This window comes from Cyprinodon variegatus, unplaced genomic scaffold (assembly GCF_000732505.1).
Source record: "Cyprinodon variegatus isolate N-32 unplaced genomic scaffold, C_variegatus-1.0 Scaffold273, whole genome shotgun sequence".
NCBI classification, from domain to species: domain Eukaryota; kingdom Metazoa; phylum Chordata; class Actinopteri; order Cyprinodontiformes; family Cyprinodontidae; genus Cyprinodon; species Cyprinodon variegatus.
In genome coordinates, this window is record NW_015150726.1 from 1,118,961 (window position 1) to 1,127,714 (window position 8,754).

The window sequence follows — 8,754 nt, forward strand, 5'->3', positions numbered from 1 at the left end:
TCCAGGGTGCTTTAGGATGTGATTTATGGTGGAGCAAGAACACAAAGACAATGACTTATGGCCTGTGAATTGTTTGTGTTAGCCGCCCCATAAAAAGGCATAACCTTGTCAACTTAGGCAGTGTATGGACTCAAAGGTGATTTAGGTGGAGCGTGTGTTGCAGTGCGTACCCTGCACTTCCAAAATCAGCTGCAGTCCAGATGGCCTTTCAGCTCATTTCCGGCCGCCTGAGTTTGGAGACGGAGAAATTTGTGACACAAAACATACAATGGGAGCAAGATCATTCCAAGAAAATGGAATAGAAACGTAGGCCTATCATTAGGCAACTTGTCAGGAATTTTAGAGCAATTTTGTTGATTTACAAGAAGTAGCTGACAAAATGTTTGATTAAAGATTATACCATGTAAAATGTTGAATTCATATGATGTACACCTAATAAAACTAATCCATGTTTAACCAATGTTCCAAAATAATCCATGTTTAACCAATGAGATTTTTCATTTGTTATGGACAGAAGGTAGGCTTTTGTCTGCAAGCCATTGGTGCTTCCTCACCTGTGTCCGCCTACTACTCTTAACCACATTTTGCATACAGTGAATATATAGTGTGAAATTATAAAACATTTTATGAACTATATTTAAATCTTCATGACATGTGTTAATACAATAATAATAATAATATAATATAATTTGTGGTCAAACAGCTCTGAATAGCAGCAAGATAAATGCTCAACTTAGCATATCATTTATAGTTAAAGGGGTTGTAAATAATGCCAGGGCAAAAATTCAGATTGGAAGACTTGACTCAAACTTATCTCTCATCCAATAATTGGCCAATGTCCTCTTGCTGCAAACCTATCACTCCCATGATACGCCATTCATCATGGCCAATCATCATCCATGTCTCTGCATTTATAATCTCTACAAACATGTTTCTGTCTGCTTCCAACAATCTGCCACCCTCCTCCAACCCATCATCACCTTCGTTTTTAACATTGCTCCCTTCATCTTTTCCACTACCGGTGTAAGGACCCTGCTGGAAAGAGTACCTACAGTAAGTCTATCTTTTCCCATGTCTTTCTCATGTCAGTAAAACCCTAAATGTTTCTTGACTTCTTGGCTGTCTTTCCTGAAAGGAAATAAAATAACTCCAAAAGCATTACATATATGATTCATTTAACTAATCTTACATTTTTAACTTAGTATAGACAATTTCCTCTCAAAAAAAGTATGGCTGTGCCTGCTCCGGGTTTGGGCTGAGAGTAGATTGAGTTCAAAAGCTGTATGTCACATTTTCTTTGAGGGTCTGAATGTCTATTAGATGAAAAAGTGGTGGACTCAAAATTTCTCACAATGTCTCTTGAAAAGGAGTGTGCAACCAGGGTCACTAGACAAGCAGATATACTCCAGGATGTTTTGCGTGAGCTGTCGTTGCTAAGCATAACAGGATTTGTTTGGGGGCGAGAGAGAACAAAGATGGCGCGGGCACTGTGTGGGGAGACGCAGTAACGTGACCAACGGGAGCGAAAAATAGTGATCATCTCTCCGAAAGGTCTAGCAGTTTGAATGTACTGTAGGATCAATAGTGTTTGCACCCTTAAGTTTACAGTCTGTAATAAAAAAGGGGAGATTGAAGTGCCACAAAAATGATTTTAGCATCTTTTTACTTTAAGCAAGGTCGCTTGTTTCTATTGAAAACAAAATTACCTTTTCATGCAGTGCAGCATGGTCAGTCAACTAATTACAATCATGCTCTCTGAGTTTGCCAACAGATGGTAATGGCATAAACATTTAGATCCTCATTCAAAAGAACAAGATTTGAGCATTAGTGTGCAAAAATCTGCATTCATGCTGACATAAACCAATATTTGTAAAAGCCAAACTAGCAATCAAAGAACCACAAGAAGCCCAAAGACTTTAGGATTTATCAGTGCTATAACATTGCTAACAATGATGGGAACAAATTAACTACTGTATAGACTAGTTTCCTACTGTTTAATTAATCAACCAAACATTTATATGAATCTAAGGGAACATTAAGGTTTCCTGGTTGTGAGAACATGCAGCCAACAATCACAGTATCCACACTAAGAGACCATTTCCTACTTAGGCCACCCACAACAACTCACCGTCATCTATGAAGCTTTAGGTTAAAACATCAACTGAAAGACATTTGGCATATTATGAGCAAAGCACCTTCTAAAGTGACAACATTAACATTATTTCCATGCTTCCCTCTCTGTGCTATTCCCATAAATTCTCCTATTGCAGTGGTATTCACATCAGATCAGGCCTCCTAAGTCCAATTTGTGGATTTACTACAAATCTGTAATTGCAGCTAACCCTGAAGTAATTCAACACTTCCCATGAAATATGGTCAGCGACTTACCACCATGTCAGGTGATGGCATGCTTTAGCTTGTTTCCCAGGCTGTTTTTAGATGTGTTATGGTAGTGTATATCAGTCATAATGCCAAGGTCATGGCTCCTAGATGAGTTTTCCACTATTAGAGTTCATTATAGCTCATTAGACCTCAGCTGCTTGTCTCTTTACCCCTTATAACATGCTCTCACACACATTTATACACAGAAAATCCCCTGAAAGGACAGATGGTCAGTCACACATGCAACACAAAAACACACATACAGTCAAACACACCCCATCCGTGCCAAATGGCAAATAGCAGCGTAGGCTGAGTGTTCCTAGAAACTGTTGTTTGGTAAACGGAGAACGCTGGGAGTTTGGGAGGGGAATGGGGGAGTGCAGCAGGTGGTTTGGTTTCAGGTCCCACTGGATGCATTCCCTCACTTGAAACCATAGTCCAAGGTAGTACAGCCTTTTGGAAAGCAAGTTCATCTCTGGATTCTGACTACTGGACAAGGGGAGGGGGTGTTTGTTTGTATCAGGGTGAATGATAGGAGTTGTTAGGGGCCAGAGACCTGTTGGGGCCCAGTTGACTGACTTTAGTTGAGTTTCTCCTCAAACAGCACATTTTGCTTTTCTTTGTATAAGGGCTGTGGCTTCTGCCATCAAGACAATTTTGGAAAACCTGCTTTATATAGCAATTTAGCAAAGATCCAAAGAGAGGGATTCAAGGGTACTTGTAAGCCAATATTCCTACAGTCAGAGCTTACTATGTGTGAATGCATTCTCCCAACAAGAAACTGGTTAAAGAATAAATTATATGCAAAATATACTTACTGAAGACTTTGGAAAGATAAAAGGCCAAAAGGTCAAGGTTTTCAATTGTTTTTCTATTTCTTCTGGAAATAAGAGCATTTTGGTTCTTTATTTTCCTCGGCAGCAGTTCTTTCTTTGATTCTGTGAGCTCCCAAAAAGCCAAATAAATAAAGGTAAGCTGGGTTAGGATAGGTTAAAATACACAATAAAACTAAATGTTTTGGCAAGATTCTTCCTAAGAATGTAAACATTTTTCAAATCAGAGAATCTTAGGTTCAAAGCAAATTATGGCATTATGCATCCTTCTCTTTAATCCTACTTTAGAAGTTAGGACCACAAGAATGTAAAAAAAAAAACCCACAAAGTCTTATATGGCTTTACATGTTAATGTAATAACCATCAGTGTGTAGAGAAGTGAGTTGATGGATGGATGGATGGACGGACGGACGGACGGACGGACAGACAGACAGACAGACAGATAGATAGATAGAAAGATAGATAGATACATGTTTGACATTTACTCTGAGTGTAATGATTCTATATATATATATATATATATATATATATATATATATATATATATATATATATATATATATATATATATATATATATACATATTCACATATTTTGTGAATAAAAAAAACCTGCCCTCTTCACTTTGCTGTTTGCATTGCTCATACAAGCTTACATTGTAAAGGAAGATTTGCAATTTTTCCACTGCGCACCTACAGCAGAAAATAAGCAAATCACAGCAGGGAGGGGACATTTAGTTGGGGGAAAACCTGCTGTGGTGAGTTACACTGCACAATAAAAACAGCAGGAGATACTGTAGTTTCATCTGTTTTCAGAAATGAGGGGAGGTGCAATAAAAAATGTCAAATCTTATGTAATCTATAGTAGTTATATGATGAAGGGGATAAAATTGTATTTAGATATTGAATTTAAAGACTATCTAAAATCTGAATCAGAGTAATACAAAAAATACTTTAATCTTAAGCATTAACATATTTTAAAGCTGACTTTGAGACAGCAGCAATATATCAAATTAGGATTTGAATTATGTTGCATACTTGCTGCAGTGCAAAAACCACATGGTTCTGTGAATCTAAGAAACAAACATTATGTTCAATACATTAAAGTAAAATATGATGAAGTGAAGACATGTTTATATGTTAGTGAACATATGGGAAACAGTGTTTACATTATGCTAGTGTTAGCTGGCAGCCTTTACCATCTGCTGCTGTAACACCTGTGCTGGGTTTTAAAATGCCACTTATCTCAGAGCAACATTTTCTTTTAAAGCTACACACTGTCATGATCTGGCACACACCTTTGAAAACTAAAACATCCTCTCAAGGAAATGTGGGATACATTTGGCATTATTAAGTCAACTAATACACAATATTGAAATTATTAACAGCACTTACCAAAAGAATCCCTAAAATATTCCCTATTTCTGTCAGAGTACACCCACAAACAGAAATAATAGTCGGTTTTAATTGGAATTTTAATGAAAATGAAACACAAAGTACTGCATAATTCTTCAGAGAAAGAAAACATGGAAATGTACACTTAAATTCAGTTCCATTAGTTAAATACTGTGCAAAAACAACCTTTCCCTGCAGTCATTACTGCAAGAATTTGGAAGCATATTTTTTATGAGCTTTGCAGATCTAAGGCATACTGTAAAGGCATTCATCTCTAGTTCTCTAGCCTCTATACCAGGCTTTTATCCTGCATTGTCCTGCTTTTATTGTTGAGACGGGAGATTTCAGAAGCAATTTCTGCTTGAAAGTACACAACAGAAATAAATAAGACTAGCCTTACAGTTATCAGTTATACAAACAATATTTCCATTTAGTTATGATTGTAAAAGTAAGAGATAAAAATATATTTTATAGAAGCCCTTCAAAATTAACCAGACATCTTTTAAGTCTCTTTTAAACCTAGAAGACACCTCCGATTCTATTTAACAACATCTTCTTTATAACCGTAGCAAATTAGGACTGAATCAGTTGAAGTACCAAACCAGATGAAAAAATGAAAGTGCGCATTCAGCGTCTGCTCTGCCGATAATGCAAGCGTAGAAGAAGAAATGTGCTGTTTATATGTGCAAAGAAAGAAAGAACGAAAGAAAAATGTCTGAGGACTTCAGTGTTGAGGAAGAGCATGAGTTCTTTGCCGAGCTGAATGCGCAGGTTTGGTCTTCCGCGGTTTCCGTAGACTCGTGAACGCGCTTTTAGAAAATCCTATACACTACTGTTTATGCTCTAAAAAAATTCTAAATGACTTTGTTTCGCGTAAATTATGGACGCTACCCACTCAGGACACTTGGAATACATTGGACGAGCAGTATGGAGGAATATTGACACGTTTTTTGTGGACTTTTATGGACCTTTCTGCCTCTGGCGCCATAGACTTCCATTATTTGAATGCCAGCAGACAGCAAGAAGCCTCCCAGATCTCCAGATGCATTTGAGATATCAAAAAAGTACTCCAGAGTGTTGTTCAGCATGGGGGTGAGTAGAAAATGAAGGCTAATCATGTTTTGGGTGTACTATTCCTTTAAGAGTTAGAAACCTCTGGCCTGTTTTTCTATCCCACAACACAATGCTACCATCTACATCGTTCAAGATACAGGCTCAGGGAGACCATCACACATGTTGTGTTTACTGCTACCAGAAATAGCAGTTTGCCTGTTGGATCAATTGTCTGTATTATGCGCACATGTTCATGGTTTTAGTTAGATGTCTGACCCACATGCATAAACCACTATCACAAAACTCAATAAGGTTTAGGAATTGCATGACGCATTTGATAAGGTGACAGTGAGATGTGGGATGAAATGGTATAGGAACTGGGAAATCACAGAAGCTCTGAAAGATTAACAAGGAGTGAGAATACTGTTTTGGGGACCTAAAGTAATAGTTTCAGATAGCATACTTGAGTGGTTAAGGTTTTCTGCTAGGGCGGTAGGGGAGTGCAGACGGGGTTTAATCATGTGAGATGGTCCAGAAAGTTACAAGGAGGACTGAAGGTTCCAGTCAGAGAAAAGAATTTCTTGGAGCCCAGAGGTTTTGTTCCACAAAGCAGTTTTAAAGGAAAAGTACGGTCAGCAAGGAATAACCAATGGCTCATTATCTATACCTAAAACTAATACATTTGCTTTGATTTAATGAATTTAGTGTGAGTCCAGCAGTGATGTCACAGTGCAGTAAGCCTAACGCTATTCTACCCATTTTACAAGCAAAATCAAGGGGAACTACTAGACATGCATGCAGTCAACAACAGTTATTTAGAATTTCCTATTCTGGTAAAAGTAAAAAAATTTGATATTTCACCTTTTCAATTCATGGTCCTCCACAGACGGTTTAGTTGTTAGATTGCCAACTTGAAGAGGAAGGATTTGCCATCAAACTTCTGGCCAGAGAAAAAACACATCATTAATCTGTTACTCTCTGCTTCATATAGTGCACTGGTCGTCATATGGATAACAGTGCGTTGTGACAAACACCTGATACAGCACTGGAACATGGATGTCTCCAGTATAGCACATTAAAATGAAATTACTCTTAATTAAAAACACTTATCATTTATTGAAAAGTATATAATAATTTTATCCTTAAAGTTCTTTCAGAAGTTTGTATTCTGAATGTGACCAGACTTTTCCAATCTCTGATTCTAAATTGATCTAGCCTGAGGTTGAATACAACGTGTGAGTTAGTTTAGTCAACTATGAGTAGGTTAAATCTGCATCAAGCAAATGTGAAATAAATATAAAAATCTATCATGAGTGGAGCCAAATTCGACGAGTCACCATGACAACAGACAAGAGGATATCTGTCTATCTCCCAGGACTTGAACACCACTTGAGTGCAGAACTAAAGAATAAGAATATAACTAAAGAATATATTGGAATATATTTTTAAAAGAAACACCAAAGGAGAGGGAGATGTTGTAGGAGAAGATTGCTGATTGAGTATTGCATTAATATGATGGATAAAATAAAGGATAGATATGATGAATAAAATGTCTACATACATCTATACATAGTGGGAAAAAACCCCAGCAAAATTACATTTGAAACTGGATCTACCGTAAGTACAGATTTGTGATCACGTGTCATTGGCTAATTATTTGGTTAAGGACACATTTGTTTGTGAATTGTAACACAACATTAAGGAATGTGTACACTTGTTTACTTCCTATTTGTAATTTTGTTGTAACTGTGCTTTGTTATAATTGCATCTGAATAAATATCTACCTTTTAAGGCAACTTTTTGCAGTGCAGTCATTAAAAGATATCAGAGTAAAGAGGCCCCATAACTGGCTCTTATTTTTCGTCTTAGAAAAATGCAGTGCTTTATATCACACAAAATACCAACATAATAAAAGTAAGTCTCAGGTTGCAATACAAAAACAATTAAAAGAAAAAAACACTGTTTGTGCATTTGTACTTCAGTAGTCAAAGGAATTGATAAAGCCTAAATACAACTGCTGGATTTTTCATCACTTATGTGTCAGCACTATCTATGAGGTTACACTAGTCCCTGACTTTATGGCTGTAAAGCCTTATTACTGTCCCATGCTAAACTAGGCTTTCCAAGAAGCTGTCTGGTAGTGACCCCACTATACTCTAACACATAACTTTGTTTCTATTTGCAGCAAACTGTTTATTATTTATTTACTCAGCATAGATTGTAAATAATTATTATTAAGACCATTTTGTTTCCCATTATTTTAGTAATACTTTCCTTAACCTCCTGCATAGCACGACAGTATCCCATCATGAATCATAGACACCTTAAGCCCACAGGACCGGCACACAATACCAGACATGTTTGAAAGTTTACATGGCCCCAGGTGCCCCTATCAGATGTTATTAGTCCATTTGGATGCACAATGGTTTGTGTTAGCTGTCAAAGTCACACAACAGTCACTTACATGAAGGATAGAAATGTCTAAAAAGAATGGATCACCTGCAAGTATACACAATAGTCTGACCTTATGCTTTGCACTCAGTGGATTATGTATGATACTGCATGGAGAGGGAGCTGATTATGAGAACACACTAGGGTTAAAACACAAACAGCTGTCAATGCTTACTAGGCCATCTAACATCAGCATTCTTCAGGGTAATCAGTTTATGTGTTGCCTGTGATGCACTGGGGACATGTCCAATGACTGGCAAAGAATGAAAGTTGTCCCAAGAGAGTGTAAAGCAGAATAATATAGTAGGATTGAATCAAAGGAACACATTCTAAATGGTAGTTCAAAGAAAGCAAGATTTGTAAAGCTCCAAGAATACACTATATTGCCAAAAGTATTTGCTCACCTGCCTTGACTCACATATGAGCTTAAGTGACATCCCGTTCCTAATCCATAGGGTTCAATATGACGTCGGTCCACCCTTTGCAGCTAGAACAGCTTCAACTCTTCTGGGAAGGCTGTCCACAAGGTTTAGGAGTGTGTTTATGGGAATTTTTGACCATTCTTCCAGAAGCGCATTTGTGAGGTCGGACCCTGATGTTGGACGAGAAGGCCTGGCTCTCAGTCTCCGCTCTAATTCATC

The 8,754-nt window shown here is 37.4% G+C and overlaps 1 long non-coding RNA gene across 1 annotated transcript in view; it reads left to right on the forward strand.

Annotated features, from left to right (window-relative positions):
• Nucleotides 1-963: 963 nt before the first annotated feature.
• Nucleotides 964-8,754, forward strand: part of LOC107089940 — a 15,031-nt gene continuing 7,240 nt past the window's right edge. The window contains exon 1 of the long non-coding RNA XR_001481456.1: nucleotides 964-1,053. This is a non-coding gene — a long non-coding RNA (uncharacterized LOC107089940). The remainder of the gene's footprint in view (nucleotides 1,054-8,754) is intronic.